This window comes from Mus musculus, chromosome 17 (genome assembly GCF_000001635.26).
Source record: "Mus musculus strain C57BL/6J chromosome 17, GRCm38.p6 C57BL/6J".
NCBI lineage: Eukaryota > Metazoa > Chordata > Mammalia > Rodentia > Muridae > Mus > Mus musculus.
Genome location: NC_000083.6, coordinates 67,361,250 through 67,380,683, shown reverse-complemented (window position 1 = coordinate 67,380,683; position 19,434 = coordinate 67,361,250).

Below are 19,434 nucleotides of genomic sequence, written 5' to 3'. Positions count from 1 at the left end.
GGAATCCCAATTCTGCTTCAGGCAGTCCATAACTACATGTATGTGTCCATCAGTATTTAGTGCTGGGGATTTGAACTCGGGTCCTCATGCTTGCACACTCTACCTGAGAAATCAGCTCTCCAGCCTCATGTGACAGTTGTTAAAGTGTAATTTCCTTACACTGGGTGTAGATGGAGACACACTCACAGCCTTTTTATTGCTGTTTTTCTGGTGAATCTTTCTCCATCCTGCCTGTTTATAATGTTGCATCTAAAACTCTGAGCTAAGCAGGAGGGCATGGGCTTGTAATCCCAGCATTTAGACCTGGGAAACAGGATGACTGCAAGTTTGTAGTCAGCCTGAGCTGCATAGTACACCACAGCTCAGAAAGAATAAAAAGACAATTTTACATAAAATGTATCTATTGAGCAGCTTAGATCATGGCTTGTCATTTCTCTGCCAGTCCCTGTTTTTTTACTTAACATATTTAATCTAACTTCACTTAACACAGTCACTTACAGACCTGCCATTTACCACCCGGTTTTGTCCCTATAAAATATTACATTAATTGCATGCTTTTCTGTATATTTTAATTTCCTTTGTAGTTGCTCACAAAATTAGCATTCTAACTTAAAATAACCCAGTTTTACTTGATTTTAACTCAGTCTCCATATAGTGTAGTCACCGGTACCCAATATATTCCATTCCCCATTCTTCATCTGTGAACTGCCACATAAATCATCTTTATACATTGTAACCAATCATCCAAAGTCTGTAAGCATTGTGTGCATCCTCTTTTGAGTCACAGTAGAAGAAGCAAGGAAGGCAGAATAACAAACTCAACATTTACATTGTCATTATATATGGAGCAGGAATTTGCTAGCCCCACATTCTCACTTCTATACATCTGATCATGACTTTCTGCCCCGCTTCCCTCTCATCTCTTCTTGGACATCCTCATGCACACTCTGGCCCATTCTTATGGGTCTGTCTAGCTCTCTTCATGTTTCCTCCTCTTTTCCCTGAGCTGTGTAATCTCAATGGGCCAAAATCAAAACCTTGCTGCTTCTTTTTGTTCTGATAGTTCAAACTTTGCTGCTGAGCCCCTCTTGCGAGGATCTTCACTCTGTTTACTGTACTTCCGGAGTGCAGGTCTCTATCAGTTTCTGTGTGAGCATGTGTGCATGTCTGTTTGTCTACGTGGAGACGTGCATGTGTGCTAGCTTTGTTGGTCTTCTCTAGTTATTAGTATGCCCTTCACATCCTTAATGATTCATAGACAGTGTTTCTTAGGTCTGTGGATACAGACCTCACTAATTTAGTCTATCCAGCTGACAGCCAGGACTCCTCCAGAGCAAAAGAGAATAAAATGGCCCTCTTGATTGTTTTATTTCTGTGTATAACTGCTATGGGACTGGTTTATTTCTGTGTCTTGTATATTTCCTGAAAACTGCAAATTTAAATAATATAATATGAAAACTCTAGAAACAAGATTATCACGCCCATTGGGGTTTAGCTTTTGCTGAGGTTTTGTTTTGCTTTCCCAGACTTCCCTGGACTAATTCTGTAAAGTCTTCATTCCTGTTTGTAATGAGCAGCCATTGAAATCTCTGCCTGATTAGTTTAGTGCCCAGCATATGTTGTGCAGAGAATTTCTTTAGTGGTTTGATCGAGTAAGCCATCCACCTTGTGCTAATGATCTCTTTCCAGATATATTGAATACTTATAAAATATGCCTGTGTGATCCATATATGTATATGTATATACACCTATACATATATACACACCAATTCACATTTTCACAAATAATTAAGAAATCCTTTTTTATCATACATATTCTGGTAGTATAGGAACCTTCAGATCAGTCAGAGATGAGAGACAGTTGTCTTTCTTGGACACACACACATACTCCCTTCTTGTGCATTGCCTTCGGAATCCTCAGTGTAAAATGAAACTTTTCAAAGCTGAATTTTCAAAGCTGCATGGGAAATTGTGTTGTCTCAATTTGCTTTTTAAATTTCTGGCCAGGTTTTTGTTCATAACAACTGCAGTACAGCTGCCGACAGAGGTGATGCTCAAAAAGCAAAGCAAAGCAAACAAACAAACAAACAACACTACTGATTTTTTAACACTGGGGTCAAATCATATCTGCCTTACGAAGAGCAAAGAAGCTAGTCACACAGTAACCACATGAGAGAGAAGTCGTCAAACTCCCTCCCTCTGGTGGCTTTAAAGCCATTAGTGTTCTGAAGTGAGAAGATGCATGGGACTAGGTCCTGTTTAAAATACACAAACCTTACTCTTCTCAGCCTGAGTCGGAAGGTTCTGTGGATTAGGAAGGCCTGAGGAGGGGTAATAATTTCAGTGACTTCTCTATTGTTCTTATTGCTTTTATAGAGGTGCGGGCTGTGGGAGTCCTTACTCCACCATCCTAGATATTTGCTCCTGTGTCCCTTTGCATCCAGTGTCTTCCTGGTTTAAGGCCATCTGATACTGATTTTAATTCCACGCAGAGAGGGAATGGACTGTAACAGAGGAAGACATGGACCCTTGGAGAGACAGCAGATCATCACACTGAATAGGATGCCTAGAACTAGTCAGGGGACTGAGCCAGTAAGGGAAGCTCATGGCATTGGGCTACACTGTGATTTCCAAAGAAAGGGAGTGGTCAGGAAGGGCAAGGAGGCTCTTGATTGCTAACTGTGATGATTCCAGAGTTCTTCCTTATCCAGATTGTTTCTAGTTTCTGGCACAAGGACTCTAGAGTAGAGGAATAGCAACCTAGCATATGGCAGGCCTATGAAGCAGGGGATCTGGGATATAAACTGTGGATCACTTAATTGGTTTGCATAGGGAAAGTATTATTTCCAAGTGAATAGTTTCCTGTTGCTAGAAACTGGCCAGGAGTAGGAGGGTCAGCAAGTCTCTGATGTGTCGAAGCATGAACATGTCATGTCTACTATACAATATCCATGCCACTATTAAGAAATCCAAGTAGCCAACACCCTTAGAAATATCCCATAGCTTCTCTGGGTCCCAGTTTGTTCCCAAGGAGCATAGGAGGCAGGTCTTTTGGGTCTGTGTCACCTGAGTTTGTTTCTTAACCTCTACAAGTCTCCCCCCTGACTTCTCTAGGCCATCAGTCTCCCTTATCCCTGCTCTTCCTCCTGGGTGAACTTTCACAGCATCCAAGGCTGAGGGACTGTCGCCTGACATCTTGCCATTTGCACCCTGTCCTGTCTGTGCCTATAGAATGTAACTCAAATATCCCTGTCCCTTCTTCAATCCCTGCCTCAGTTGCTAGCTTTTAATTTTCTTTTTAGTTTTGCCCTCTGATGATTTTGCCTCTCCATTTCCAAAAGAAGTAATATTCAGTAGCAAATGTAGCCTGTATGATCTGTCTTTTGATCTCAAGATTTTTAACAAAGATAAAGGATTTGTTTCCCTTTGAAAAAAGCTACATAATTAAAAGATGAGATCTGTATCTAATTGTGCCCACCATGATGAAAGTCATCCAAGCCACACAGAAAAGGAGATAGAAAGAACAGTGGGTGTCAGATGAGAAAAGCTGAACAGGCAGCAGATGCGTGGGTCACTGGTCCCCTACCTGTACAGTCCTTGGAGATGTACTTGTCCCTAAGGAGCGATCATACCACAGCTGGAAGAATCCACACAAGGTTCTTGATTCTTTTCCCAGCAAAGAAACAAAGATATATTGGTGCCAATCCCATAATTCTGTGCCTGATTCAGTAACGATAAACATGAACTGAAATCGGGAATGGAAGCTTACAACAGAGCATGTCTTTGATGGATATGATAGACTCAGAAGCCAAGCTGACTCTCTTAATATTTAAAGTGAATAAAAGTGTCTCTCTGGCACCAGGGCCACACTTGGGGAATTTTTTTATAATGTTGCTTCTGAGTATGGATGAGGGCTGCTGGCTTGGCGTTCTGATGGAGTAGCAAGGGATAGATCCTGAGCTGGGGTGTAAAGGCTACATGAACCATACACAGAATCGCCATCCTGGCTTAAAATTCCATGCCATGCTCTTTGAACCTGGGACTTTTAGATTTGATTAAAAAGATCACGGAGAATGAATGGCTTAGATCCCTTCCAAAGGGGTTTGCTGGCTTTAGAGACCTCATTGATGAAACAAGAAAGATTAACTCTACTCCATTTCTGATGTGTGGTCCTGACTTATGTCAGGTGAGCACTGAAGTCTGGGTTTATTTACAGAGCCCACTGATTGGATTTCCTGAATGGAGGCAACTGAAGAGTGGCAGGCATGAAATGGATCTAATGTGTGCTTTCTTTATGCATAGTATTTTATGAAAATAACTATAAAAACAGACCCATCACAGTTGTCTTGAGACACAATGGAACAAAACACGGGAAACATCAAGTAATATTTGCTACAAAGGCAAGGTAAAATTGGTAACGTTTGAACTTTGAATGGCATCAATACATTCACTACAACTATATTTTTCATAATATGGTAATCGTATAAAGAAACTGTTTGCTACATTTGGGACCCTGTTATGCTCAATGGCTGTCATTGGCTGCTCGTTCCCTGTGTGAGATGGCAGAAGGCTCTAGGAGAGAGGGGTGTGAACATTTGTTACTTTAGAATAGTCAAATGACAGTCTATATGAACTTATCACTTCAGTTAGCAGAGGTCCATCCTCATCTGTGCCTTGCAGCAAGCTGACCCTGCCCCTTTCTTCATGGACCCAGACTCCTAGCACACATGCCTTCTTGAGGCACCAGCATGGCCCTATCCAGTTAGGAAGACAGCAGGTTAAGAAGACCCTTCACCTAGTTGGAAGCCTCTGATGCATCATTCATTCATGAGAAACAGACTTAGCAGTGCTGGCTCCTACAGCACCCAACTGTACTGCGCTTCCTGCATTACTTCCTCTCTTAATCCCAAAGGAACTTAGGCTTCCCAGTATATTATTGAGGTATATTTTGCACCACTTCTAGAAACAAAATAACTGAAAATTCCACCCTCTCCTCTGCACAATCATCTGTGAGTTCTAAACACTTGTGATTAGAATGGTCCCCCCTCCACGATATAATCCACAGCATTTGAAAGACTTTCTCCCAAGTCTGAACTTGGTTATTAGTGGGAACGTCAGACCTTCAGAAAAGCTGAGAGAAAATATAAGTACATGCTCTTTAACCAACACCATTATTGGTTTTCATTATGTTAATTTTGGGGTGAAACTGAGTAAAATGATGGCTTATTGCACGATTAATGAAAAATACATAAATAATTAGTAAAAAGTTTCAGGTGCCTCTTTCACCAAGTAAAGGCACCTGCATTTTTTTTGTGTAAATACGTGAACGTTGAATTAAATGGCTTTCTGCAGGGAGAGTCATCCAGGTTTAATCTACTAAATTACAATGCTAGACTGTATGGTCACAGTTGCTGCTTGTGAAAACTTTTCCTTTAAAAAAAATGCTAATCTAAATGTTTCTATCATGAATGTGAAATTTCCTAAGTATAACATTTTAAAGAAATTTACTCTACAAACAAACAAAAGCCATTCCTAATCCCATCTCGGTGGTGATTTAGAGTTCTGAAAGATCTAGTTCTAGAATGCAGGGCACTGAGGTGATGGTCTCACAACAGTCAATAAGGTATAAATTATAGATACAAAGTGGGTGAAATTTCTCATTAAATAATAAGATTCTTTTGTTTCAATTTTAGCAGATATTTAAATCATGACTGTGAAATTCATCTCTCTGTATTTTATCACTGTGTCTCCCTGAGTCCCTCAAGTCTAGTTAAAAGGTATTTTAGATGTGGGCATATTGTTTGCAATAACAAATACTCAGAATAGAAGCAGATACTCATTAAATACCAAAGAGTGGTAATCAAATCCTATGAGGTTCCTGAATCGGAGTTCTAACAGTTCCTGGCAGGGATGCATATGTGCAAACCCCAAATCCTGTCCTACCCAGCCATGGATGTCACAAACACCCGAGGGTCCTGAAGCTGCTGTGGTGTGACTGAGTGGTCCAGAGGCATCTCCATGATGGGAACAAAATGCTGGCTTGTGGAATTCCAAGCTAATGTGCTTTTAACGGGGACCATACTTCCCTTTTGAGAAAACAAATGCCAGTTTCCATTGACTCTTAGTAAAAGGCCCTAAACAGAAATTATGCCTGACTCATCAACTAGAGTTTTTGAGAACAAATACTGAATAGAATGAAGGGAATCTGAGGGCTCCAATTATGTCAACCTTCAAACAAACAAACAAACAAACAAACAACCCGACAGTTTCACAACAAATGCAAACAGAAGAGGCATCTTGGGTTGGGGAAACGGGCTTTGTGAGGTGGTCCAGTTTGAAACTAAATAAGTGGGTATATCCCTGAAGGACATACCTGCATAATAAAACTTCACAATGCTTCCTACAAGGGAGAGAACACATTAATACCCTTGACATCTGGCTTCTCTGGAAGTCCACATGGGGAACTGAATGGAAGCCACAAGTGAACCTCTGGAGCTCCAGCTGCATCATTGTACAAGCTGGAAAGAAGAAATCACGGGGAAACTGTACCCATTGGACCACGGATCGGTGTTACAACAGTGACAGTGTCTTCCTGACATTCCTGTTGCTGTTTTCGCATGCATTTATTGATAGTCCTCAAAAGAGAGGCAGCAAAATCATCCTTCCTATTATGGCACATGAAGACACGGGTATCTGGAAAAAAATGTACAAAGCTCTCAGAAGATGCCGAGCCATCCTTGAACTCCATCTCCACCAAAATTGTGGAGACAGTGCAGTGGGTTTTGCTCAGCGTGCTCTGGTCCAGTTGTTACTGGGGAGAAAGTGCTGAGGTCATACTTTTAGACATTTAGGAAAGAAATATTGAGAAATAACTGCCAGATGTTATCCTTCCTAATTAAGTACAGCACGTTTACATTTATGATGATATACATGAGATACCTACGATTTTACCACACTTCAGAAGCACACGGGCTTTAAAAACTATGAATTGCTTATTTCTTGACTATTATATAGCCTTATTTATGGGATTGGTAACTGAACCAATAGAACTCGGAGCTTCACAAGTGCACAGTAAGGACTTCATCACTGGGCTATGCCTTCAGTCTTTGCCTTATCCATTTGCACAAGCAAGAAGGGTCTTGTGGGTTTTTTTCTTTTATCCTAGCTGTTTCCTCTGAGAGGACTATCCTCTGGCTGTAACCCCTGCTGGCCTTGTCAACAGGCAGTGATTGCTTCAGACTTCGGCATATGATTCAGGTTTTGGCAAATCAGAATAATCAATATTATCCTGTATTGGTTTCTTGTGGCTGCTGAACACATACCCAACTGCAACAGCTGAAAACAACTGAAATTCATTTTCTGGAGAATAGAAGTCTGTAATCATCTTACTGACTCAGCCCAAGTCATGATATCATTGGGCCGTGTTCATCCTGGAGACTTAGGAGGCATTTTGCACAGCCCGTAGCCACTTATCTCTGCTTCAGTGGCTAAATGACCACCTCTCATTTAGGCTTGGCCTCTAATTTACCCCTCTTATGAGGACACTGGTGTGGCTGCCTTTGGGCTCTCTGGTATAATCCAGAGCAGTCTCTCATGTTAAATTTCATAATGTAATCAGTGTCTGCAAAGATGCCCTTTCCTTAAAAAGGCACCATTTGCTGGCTTCGGGAACTAGAGTCCACCATCTTTAAGGGATACCTCTCCGTTTATCCCACTTGGGCAGCATGATGAGCAGAGCCTATGTGTTTACAACATCACCAAAAGTGTTTTTTGTTTTTTGTTTTTTTTTTGTAGAAGGAAGGATTTATTTTCACCTGCGGTTCCAGAGGGAGAGACCATAATGGCCATGGGAGGTATGGGAGCAGGTGGGAGCAGGTGGCTGCAGCAGAAGATTAAAGGGTCCTGAGAGTACAAACTGAAAGTGGGAAGAGGCTATAACCTCCCCACCCCATCCCCAATGACAGACTTCCTCCAGTAAGGCCCCACCTCCTACGGGTTCCACGGCCTCACCAAATAACCCCACCACCTGGGGACCAAGTGTCCAAATACATAAGTCTGTGAGTGAACAATATCCATCCAAACCACAGTCTATCTCTCTTACTCACTGCCTATGTTCTAGAGTGTGAATCTGTTGTCATCTTGCCCTGCAGAGTGGAATCTCTACCCTGTGAGTGGGACACACAAGAGAGAGTAGACCAGAACGGAATGATGCACAGCACTGAGAGCATCATTGTAAGATGCAGACAGCCCCAATGTTGAGCACCCTCTAGGTTATAAAATATTTTAGCCAACAACTTTCCTTTCTGCTTACATCACATACATCCTTTTCTTTTTTCCAACAGACAGACCAATAGAAATGACTACCCATGGGTAGCATGCAGCTTCTAGAAAGGTGTATCACAGTGAAGGAGGCCCACTCCATCCTCTTAGTGAGTTGGACATTCTCCACTTAAACTTAGTATACAGGAATACATGCTACGGCCGGCAGTCTATGTTGAGTTGCGACATAGATGAGTTCTTTCCTTCGTCTTCTTTTTTTCCAGCCCTGAGATGCCTCCGAATGTGGCTTTGCTCTGTTTTGCTTTCAGCATCACCTGGCTCCTGCTCTATTTCTTTTTCCTTTCTCACCTCAAAGGTCTCCTAATTGAAATGTGGCAAAGCAATTGAAATGTGGTACTTGAGAGAATTGCTGCCAGACGCGGTGGCCTTCCGTTCAGCCAGAGTCTTGTTCTGAAAGGAGACAGTGTTTGTCGGTAGATGCTCTTTTGAAGCGAATGGAGAGGAACCATAAGGAGTGGCACAGTAGTGAGTTGTATCTAAAACATCAAATAAGGAAAGGTACCCGGGGAAGCATACCTTTTAGAACTAGATTTTTTTGGACATAAAATATTCTAAAGTAAAGTATGTGCCACAGATATATGGATTTGAGGTCACGTGAACCAAAGTAGATCTGAGGTTTCACTTCAAGAAGGCAGCCCTGACTGCCTTTTTTCCTTATTGGCCTTTCATTAGCAAGGTGGAGATACCCAGGCTGAGCAGTCAGACAAAGGGCAGATGTGTGATTCTAGACTTGAGAGGGTACATGCAGAGGGTATCCTCAGCTACCGAATTTCCTGTTTATTAGGGAGCAGGTGTGTCTTTGGTAGGACCACAAATGCCCCCAGCAAGTTGGATCCTGAACTGAGTCTAACAAGATCAGCCTCAAATGTCTACCTTGAGGAGCTAACATACATCCAACTTCATAAAACAAGACTGAGGGATTATGTCCTATTAGTACCTTCAAGATGAGCCTTAACATTTGGTCAATAATAGATAACAGAAGGCCAAACCTCCACTATCTCTATCTTAGGACCAGCCTCCATCTTAAAAGAAAAAGAGCCTGAGAATTTGACCTGCAACTGAACCCAAGCTACTCCCAAGTCCCAGGAAAGACCTCATGGTTTATCCTTGACCCATACCCCAGAGTTACTCCCTAGATACTTCCTAGCAATAGTCAATCAAAGATTAGTCTGATTATTTCAGATGTACTTTCAGACTCTTTGTGACTGTTCATGGTTTTGCTTCAAAGCACTCAACCTGTTAGCTTAACCCCCCTTGCTTACTTGCCATTCCCTAGAAAATCTTATCCTGATGGGGTCTCAGGGCTGCTACCTTCCAGTCCTGCTGTGTCAACGTTGGCAGAGAGCCCAAGCTCGAGCTTATAATAAAGAGATCCTTATACAATTATGTTGGAGTCTGCTCTTTGGTCGTCTTTTGGGGTTCACGAATGCTTCCTGGCACAACAATAAAGTATGGAGAAGTTTCTCAAACTATTATCTGGTTTTATTGTCATCCAAAGAGTCTAGAACTTGAGGGAAGCAATGGCTCTCAGCTCTGTAACTAACCTCTGAGCTTCAGTGTCAGGCAGGCAAACAGGACAACACCCAGCTGGTAAATGACAGGAAGTAGCATCCAAAAAACCTGCAGGAGCAAGTCTAGTTGGAATGAGAGATGAAATTTTCCACGTAAGACAGAGGGCCTCTTTGAACATTTTTTTAAACTAGGAAGAGTCCCAGGCTCTATCTCAGAAATCTAGCATCATCTGTGGTAGGAGAAGAAGTCACAGGAAATCCAGCAGCTGAGCTTTCAAAGCTTAGAACTCAATGACTTCTACACTGGATCAGTTTGATGGTTTGTATTTGCTTGGCCCAGGGAGTGGCACTATTAGAAGGTGTGGCCCTGTTGAAGTACGTGTGTCACTGTGGATATTAGCTGTAAGACTTTCATCCTAGATGCCTGGAAGCCAGTTTTCTGCTAGTGACCTTCAGATGAAGATGTAGAACTCTCAGCTCCTCATGCCCCATGCCTGCTTGTATGCTTCTATGTTCCTACCTTGATGATAAGGGACTGAACCTCTGAATCTGTAAGCCAGGCCCAATTAAATGGTGTCCTTATAAGAGTTGCCTTGGTCACGGTGTCTGTTCACTGCAGTAAAACCGTAACTAAGACAGTCAGCTTCCAAATCATCTTATGCTCCAAAGAGTATTCACTTTCACTTTCCAAATGTGTGTTTGTGTGCTTCCATGCATGTGTGCCTGTCTCCTCTCATGCATTCATGTGTATGTGCATGTGTGGGTGCATGTGTAGGTATGTGTGCATCCGCACACTCATGTGTATGTATGTGTGCATGTGTGTGTATGTATATGTGTGCATGTGTGTGTGCATGTTTCCTTTAACAGTCCCATAGGATCATATTAACCCTGGACATCATAGCCATGCTTTTAAGTGCACCCCAGTATCTTCACAATCAAAGTTGCCTAATAACACATTTACAACTTCAGATTCTGTCTTCTCATGGAGTAAATTTAAGAATACCTTTTTCTCTCTCTCTTAAAATTGACCTATCCCTATATGTAGAGTCAAATTTCCAGGATAAGATATGTCAGAGTTTAACAACTGCTCTAATACAGGTGACATTTTAGGGAGCTAAGATGTGAGCATTCTTCATTCTGACCCCAGGAAAGCTTGTGCCTCCCCTAATCCTGAGCCACAACCAGCTCAGTTTCGGGGCTGTGGGGAGAACAGCTCAGGTAGACATAGGAACGGGCAAGCTGAGCCAAGCTTCGGGGCTGTGGGGAGAACAGCTCAGGTAGACACAGGAACGGGCAAGCTGAGCCAAGCTTCGGAGTTACTCCGTTACCATTTTCCCTCTCCAGGTGTGGAGGGTGTTAGGAGCATGCATGGGACTGGGGAGCCTCTGGAGGCCCAGTTCTGTCATCCTTTGCACCCATTGGGAAGTCCATCAACTTCACACATCCCAGCTCCATTCTCTGAGAGCCGTGGTATTCTGTGTTCACTGAGTCTGTCACACTGAATGCTTCCTCCTTTTGAGAAGGCATCTCGGCACCCTTATTAATCGACCTTTATTTTGGTAATCGCTATTCTTTTGTCTGAGTGGGTATTTTAAACACAGGGAAAGAATGTAAATTAGTATTATACATTTTAAGGCATGCATTTGTACCCATCATAAACTTTAATTTATACTCTGGCCAAATAATTTTAACAGTTGCTATAAAATCAGTTATTTAATAATAGTTTTTAGGGCAATGCTGAATGTAGCAGGAGACAGGCTTAATAGCCTCATGTCCACAACAAATTTCCAGCTATTATTCAGACATCCCACACGCCTTTGACAACTCTACAGACCAGTCAAATTTCTACTGATTGCATTATGTGAATCTCACTTACAACTAGCCCACCACGTGCATGAGTGGGTTTTTATTGAATACATCTGTTTTCCCAACCACAATTTCTCGGGCTTTCTCAGATCCACATTATAAAAACTAGTTTTATTGTCAATAGAATGATTTCCATAATCACATTTGCACCCCTTCGGAGGACATCTGCAATCCAGTTCTAAAACACCAAGAGGAAAATGTGTGTGAATGGAATCCTTTTAACATTTACATGTGTGGTCGGAAATGCCAGAGCAGATTTGAAGGGGAGGAAGCATATTTCAGACATATACCAAGATAGTTAAGAAAATTTAAAATGGGCAATTTGAGAGACAATGCAAAATAAAATTGCACAAAAGGGTAACTTACTCTTACTTTGTAAAGACTTGCTTTTCAAAATTATGTTCATTTTCTGAAAAGTATGAATGTGCCTTTAATTGGGTTATATAAACTTTGCTAATTTTGATTATCTGAGTTTTAAGAGACTAAGATTATTAAATTCAGTTAAGCTGAAGACTCAAATTATCTCATTTATTTTTGTGTCCTCTGTAATAAGCAGTTATGGTACTTGGCACATGGAAATAGAGGACCAACAGTGTGAATGGATAAATATAAGGAGTGGTTCTTTGTGCAGCTGTTGGCCATCAAAGATCTCGGCATGCTAGACGACCACCCAGCCACTCTGCCTTTCCAACCCTCAAGAAACCATTCAGCGGTTCTTAAACTTGGATTCTTGGGTTAGCATGTGTTGCTGCTGAAAACTGGGTCTTTTGTGGAACTACGAGACCAATCAGAGTAAAGGAGTTTCAGCCTGGAGAGGAGCAGAAAATCTTGGCTGTGGCCTAGGTCCTGCAGGTTTTCTTCCGATTGGTGGCTGTTGGCATAGGTAGGCGGGACATTCTTTGTGATTGGCTAAAGAATTACATTTGGTTTTTCTCTGATTGGTCCTAAGTGAGAGAGGAAGCTGCTATTTATGAATCAGGTTCTGGGCCTTGAGGGACAGATAATTAGGATTTTTGTGGGACTTCCTGGATAGGGGAGAATAGTCAGATTTTCTTTCAAACCTGACTCACTCCAGGCCGGCGTCATCGACAGATTAATCTGCAAGGAGCCTTGAGTTCTTGGGCTGGAGTTGTGGATCTGAGTTCTATTTTGGCGAGTATTCTGAGCCAGGTCCACTTGTATACTTAGTATTTGCAATGCCAGAAAAGAGGCAAGCTGCACTGTCTAATGAACAGGAACAAAAATCAGAAGTGAGAAATTATCATTTGTCCCATGGGACCAAAAATACAGCTTGGCAAAAATAGTTATAGGCAGTTATAGGGAATGAGTAAATCCCCTATACTTACTATAGGGAATACAATAAATATAATTACAGAGTAATGTAATTGTACTGAGGAGGCACGGGGACTCTTACAATGCACGCACCACATGCAACGCAAGCATGCACACACACTTCCAATGCCCAGAGGTGGTTCCTTGCACCTCACGAGTCATCCCTTCTAGCATTAGGCTCCCACTCAGTGGTACTCTTCCTGCCCAAACACACCACATCCCCAAACACACCACATGACAGAGACAACCTATAACTGTCCTCCTGTTCTCTCAATTTAGTCCTGTTACCCTTTGAGCAGGCAGACATGACTGTCGATATAATTGTGACACTCAAATGGACACCTGCACCCTGTGATCACCTTGCCTCTTTTGACGGGGTTTCGAGTGACTGGTAGGATTGTCTTTTTGTGGCTTTAGATTTCTGTTCCTTTAACTTTATCATCAGTCTGTTTCAAACTAAATCGGCAAATATTTAACTCTTCTCAGTGTTTTTAAGCGGGTCGTGTCCCTGAAGTCTCATTGTAATCGATTTCCCTCATCAAAGTCCCAGGCTTCTGTCCAGCTGTTACCCTGGGATTCTCCTCTACTGTGATCTTGTTAATTCTGTCTTTATTTATATTGAATCCCTTATATGCCAAATTCTGCTTTCTTGATTCTTTGTTTGTTCCTTTATCAGGGTGCAGAATATCTACAGTGTTTTCCTTGGATGGAGTTAATTTTTTCTGAAACTTGGCATATTTGAATGTGGCTTTATCTTACTGTCACATTTGCACTAAGGCTAAGAACACAGTTCCCTAGAGGACAGCATTTTCTTTCAGGATTTTGAAGGCTGTGTCCCACTGTTTTCCAGTCTCCTCATGGTAGAGAGAAGTGTGAAGTCATTTTGTCTCACAATCGATTTTATGGGACTGTGGTTCATTTTTCTCGCTGGGATTCTGTACTTCTGAAATGTCACAAGGGCGTGCTAGGATCTGGCGGATATTCTCATATACCGTGTGACCATTTGTGGAGCCATTTAGATCTGGAGGCTCGGGTGGGTCTTTGGTCTGTGTTTTTTGTTTTTGTTTTTAATTGGTTCATTTCCTTAATTACTTCTTTATTATTTTCTCCTTTCTTTCCTCCTCAGAGTTGTAATATTATAATTTTCTCACCTTTCCATCCTATTTCTCACCTCTTGCTTCTGTCCTTGTTTTCCTCCTGGGTCAAATAGAATTTATCAATTTCACTTTTTACCCTTTCAACTGAAGTGATTTTTTTTTTTTTTTGCTATTGTAAATTTTAATTTTTAAGAATGAATTTGTCTCTGAATATCCTTTTTTGGTGGCTTCCTGTTTGTATTTTAAAGACACTCTACCACACTACTCTTGAAATATAACTACTTTTTAACTTCTCAAGTTTCTGTACAGTTGCTCATGGCAGGGTTTATGGCTTTTGTCCTCAATCATTTTACTCAAATTCTAAAGGACACTGATTTCCCCACAAATATTAAAGTGAGAACTATTTAATCCTTAATAGTTATACCTCAGTATGGTGTTAAGCAGATGAAAGGGAGGAAGTATGGGGCATTATGGGATGGGGATAGTCTGTGTGTGAGCAAGGCTGGTTGGTCACTTGCAGTAGCTGCTGGGGGTGTCGGTATGAAGTACACCCCAGTATGAGAGTCAATATTTTGGCTCCAGGGCTCCTTGGATCAATCGAGGGGAATCCGCACTTATCCAGAGGGTAGAAGTCTGGTGTGGGATCTGAATAGGGAGGGGGGTCGAGTGCCTCAGCATCCAACTGTCCGTCCAGCCTGCTCAGTTCAGTCTTGAGACAGTGAGCACAGCTGTGCCTTGTTCCCTCACAGCACCTTTCGTACATTCTCCAGGCACTGAGCCTCCAGCCACGGTGCAGGTGAGGTTCTGGTTCACCTCGGTGATGTGGGAGAGGATGACTTTGGGAGTAGACCATTTGCTTCATTGTAAACATTCTTCACCAACCCTGTTACCCAAAGCTTATCTGGGCCTCCTCTTCCTGGGTTCCAGCGACTTCCGAGGCATAGTTCCAGATACTTCCTGGGTCTGATACACTCTAGTCAAGGCCTCATTACCCTAGGTTTTGCTCAGTTCCTTCCCATTCTGCTCTGCCCCCGTGTTCCCTCTTTTACACTATCGCCCTCTCGGCTGGTCTTTGTGGATGATGTAGCTTTTCTACTTTACATCTACCATGATTATTTGGAACTCTGAGGATAAGGCAGCGGGGATAAACATGTAGGTTGGGTCTGTGTCTCTAATCTGAAACTTGATAAGTTATTTGTCTTTTTCTGTTCTCTGCATGTTTTCCAATAAAAGGGGGATAAAATGGAGCCTCCTGGATGGATTTCCAGTTCGTTCCTAGAGATTGTAGGGTCAAAGGCTGGATGCTGAAAGATAAGCTAACAAGCTAAGCTCAGCTACTAATCCTCTATATGCCAATTAAAAAGGAAAGTGTTAGTGAATACTAGCAGAAAACCTTTGCACTGTGATGGCAATAGAAAGAGGCACTAAAAAAAGAGGTCCCCAGGCCATCTTTGAGATACTGACCTGATGCTGATGTTTGAGTAGAGGACAAGAAGTATGCATAGCTAAGCATCCCTGATCAAGGTGTGAGGCCATGTCCTCACTTACCTGTCATTGTTAGCTAAGCATCCCTGATCATTGTCTTGGCTCTAGTCTCTCCTGCAAGATGGTTTGGTAAGTGGCAGTTTCCTCTGAGCTGTCAAGCAGAGTTTAAACCTTTCCCAACCCTCAGCGTGAGATTTCTAGGCAAGTTCCCATCCCTTAAGTCTGCTGATCAATGGAGAAATGCAAGTCTGTCTTCACAATACCTCTCCTCCTGCCAGGGTGAGTACAGTACTACTTAGAAGACTCAAACTTGCCTGTCTGGAATTTCACAGTCTGAGTGGTATATCCCTCATCCAAAATCCTTAAGTCAGAAATGCTCCAAAATGTGAGATTTCCTGTGTGCTGGCATGTTGGCTTAGAAACACTGGCTTGGTTTTCAGAACAGCTATACTCAGCTGCTAAAGTATATGCAAACATTCCCAAATTGGAAAAAAAACAGAAATCTAAATATTTTTGGTTCCAAGCACTTTAGATAAAGGGTACTTAACCTACATGGAAAGTGTTTGATGTATATCATGTTTATCTATACTATTTCTTTTCAAAGGACTGAACCTGGGGACTTGCATATGCCAGATAAGGGACCACCAAGCCTACCCACTTTTTACTTTTCTTTTTAAATCTTAAAAATTTTGAGATGTTCATATTAAGTTAACCATGCTTGCCTTGAACACACTCCATTGCCCAAGCAGACTTTTAGTTTGAACTTGTGTAGTTCAACTTCATACCAGAGTCTTTTAGGTAGCTGAGTTTATAGGATCTACCCTTTGACTTGGAATGCCTTTGATTCTCAAGTCGTCGTTCAGCCACACTGTAATATTGATAAACCATTTAACCTAAGTGGTTCCGGGAGCTTTGTGGCTGGTAATTTTGATGATCAAGCAGTTTGACTGATAGCTGGTTAAGGGATTAGCAGAAACACAGCTTGACTGAGTCTGTGTGGGTGTTTCCAGAGATGATTAACTGAGTAGCAGAGGTGGGAGATGGGAGAAGCCACCCACCCTGCATGTGGGCAACAACATCCCATGGGCTGGGGTCTGGCATCGAATTAAAAGGGAAAAGGAGAAATCCCCTAGAACACTGGCATTTCCACGATCTCTGCTCCCCATCTAGCTAAGAAGAGGTCAAATAGCTTCCCTGCCACCATGGGCTGAGCAACCAGAAATCTGACCCCAGATAAACAGTTTCTTCCTGAGGTCTCTACTTACCAGGTGGTTGGCCACAGAAATAAGAGAAGTAACTAATACAGAGCTCCTTTATCCCGAGGTCAGGAGGCCACCTAGAGCCCTTGGGACACCCAGAGACCAGGTAGACTACCAGCGCTAGACTCAGTTCCGGCTGCTGATTAGATGTTTGGGTCACTTGGCCAAAAAAAAAAAAAAAAAAAAAAAAAAAAAAAAAAAAAAAAAAAAAATGGCCAGGTTAGAGTGTGCGGTGGTTTGAATGAGAAATGTCCTCCACAAGCCAAGCGTACGTGTTTGGAATCTCGGTCCCTAGTTGTTGGGGCGATTTGAGGATGTTATACAATCTTTAGGAAGTGGAGCCTTCGCCAGGGCCAAAAAGGGGGAGTGGGTGGGTAGGGGAGTGGGGGTGGGTGGCTATGGGGGACTTTTGGTATAGCATTGGAAATGTAAATGAGCTAAATACCTAATAAAAAATGGAAAAGAAAAAAAAGGAGGTGGAGCCTTGCTGGAGGAAGTACGTCACTGTGGGTCGGCTTTGCAGTTTGATAGCTTTGCCAACCACTTCCTGTTCACTTTCCATTTGCTGTATGCTAACAGCCATCCCACCTATGTCTGCCGCTGTGCATTCTCCGCCTGTTACGGCGCCTTCTGTAGCAGGATGGGCTCTCCCTAAGGAACCGTAAACCCCAAAATTCTCGTTTCTCCCCTAATTGTTTCTGGTCATGGTGTTCTATCACACCAACAGAGAAGTAATTAATACTGGCAGATATAAGAACCTGGTTTTCAGGACTCGGTCAGTTTGTATTTTTTTAGCCCAGGTAAAGAGCTGAGGAACATGGTGGTACATACCCTAGCACTCGGAAGGCTGAGGCAGGAGAATTTTGAATTCAAAGTCATCCTGGGCTATAAATAAATAAATATTAAAAAATGAATTTCAAACTAGTCGGATTTACACAAGGGATTGTCTCAAAAAGAAACTGAAGGAAAAAAAAAAATCAGTGCCCACTTACAAGTAAGGAGAGAAACCGAATCCTGTAAATTGACTCAAGATTTCAAGCCATCAGATTAGATTGGCTGTGAGGATGTGGCCGATTACAGGTCATGATGGAAGCGCAAATCATTCTTTCTTAAAGTTAAATTCTGAATTTGTCTTGGCTGTCCTCTGGGGTCTTGGGTGGCTCTGCTTTCGCCCAAGGAACCTCCACAGCAACACAGACAGGGCAGAAGCTGTTAGAGCTTCCCATCCGCCTGAGCTAAGAGGCTCACTCTGAAAAATATGGGTAGTCTTGGGACTGGGAGTTTTTTTCTCTGATTCTCTTATTTTTATCTTTGCCCCTTCATTTTATCAATTAGCGAGTACCATGAAGCGTTCTGGAAGGGGACACAGAGAAGGGGTAGCCTTTTGCCTTGAAGACGTCTCCACTACTTATTATGTTTTTGAGACACTCTGTGTCCTAGGATGACCTTGAACTCCAGATCCACCTGCCTTGGCCTCCCAAGTGCCAGGAATTGTGCCACGTGCCACCACTCTGGAATTAAGTCATTATCTTTGAAAGGAATTAATGTCACGTGGACATGTTGGAATAAGGCCCACCTCCCCCAGCCCATCAGGATGGGAGCACCCACACCTACGCCACTGTATCTTCTAAAATCACCACTTCATTCTTTCAACAAAATTAGCTGTCTATGTTCTCCAGATACCTGCCTGATTACCGTGGCCAGCCCGTGTTGGATCGGTACTGTATTGAGCAAATGATCACCTTTACAGGTGTAAGCATTGAGATCATTGTAAAAAACAAGGTTGGCACATGGGGGTGGGGGCCAGAGAGTGGCAACTTGGAGAACTTGGTGAAGAATTTACAATATGAAAAGAGGCCATGTGGTTAAGCAAAGGACCCTAGGACTAAGAGTATCGACCCTTAAGCCCTCTCACTCTGCCAAATACTGCTGGGTGAGAGACACCTGAGACCTCATTGCATCAACTTATCTTGATGACATCACTCTTTTAGCTTTTAAAGCCCCAGCTACCTCATCTTTAAAAGGGTACCATAACCTTCGGTTTTAATGCTGTAGCATAGCGCTGTGCCCATAGGAAAAATTTAGTGAACAGTATCTTAAAAATATATGGGGCTGGGGAGATGGATCAGTGGATAAAGCTTTTGCCTTGCAGATATGGGGACCTGAGTCTGACCCCAGCACTCACCTAGAAGGGCAGGCGTGATGTCATGGGCATGTCATCCCCAAACTGGGGAGGCAGAACAGGAGGAGGATCTCGGGGATCAATAGCTATCCAGAATAGCCTAATATATGAGCTCCCGGCCAATGAGAGAGCCCGACACAGAAGAGGTGGGAGGAAACCAGAGGCTGTCATCCAGCTTCCATGCACACCTGTCACAGGTGCCCCCTCCCAACAAACCAGAACACATGCATATGCATAGGAACAAATCTATACAGGGATAGGCTTGGGTGTCTCCTCTTAATGGAACTGTCTGTCGTTAGACTGCAACATTGGGACACTTAAAAACATCCAAGATGAAGAGAAAGTACAGATGATCTTTCCTT